Here is a 597-nt window from a genome sequence, read left to right as displayed (position 1 = left end):
GGAAAAGCCCCCCCCCCCCTTTTTCCTCCCGGTCGCGCTGCCTGATTGTGGGCGGTAATTAATAATAGTTTCAGATCCGTGGGCGGCTTTGGGCGGCTTAACCGTGAGTGGCAGGTCCGACCACGCCCTCGATTCCAAGTGGGCGTGTTCCTTCAGTGCTCCGCGTTTGATTATGTCTGTTGGAAACGAGCAGAGATAGGGGGATGGCGCGGGGGGGGGGGGGTGTTAAGCTGATAGCTATAATTTCCTTTTGCGGGCTAATAGTTATCCTATATTCACATCGTTTATCAAATAAAATATAAGAAACTTCTAACCGCATTCACGATTTACATGAAGACATCCTGTATATGGAAATCTCGACATTACAATCCACTACGGAATCAACTTCTGTAAAACAAAAGAAACCAAATCCCTCCACAAAATGCATGCAAGTTCAACCAGATTTCCCTCTGTGTACAAACGGTCGAGATCCCCCCCCCCCATCCTTCCCCAATACCTCAAGGGGAGGGGGGTCGGAAGGGGAGGGGGGTATGACGTCATCCCGGCGGCAACCGTGGCAACGACCTCGATCGCTCCCGGTGTGACGACCTCGCATCG

Source organism: Penaeus monodon, chromosome 22 (assembly GCF_015228065.2).
Source record: "Penaeus monodon isolate SGIC_2016 chromosome 22, NSTDA_Pmon_1, whole genome shotgun sequence".
NCBI classification, from domain to species: domain Eukaryota; kingdom Metazoa; phylum Arthropoda; class Malacostraca; order Decapoda; family Penaeidae; genus Penaeus; species Penaeus monodon.
The sequence above is the reverse complement of the archived record's forward strand: the minus strand, read 5'-3'. Positions refer to the sequence as shown.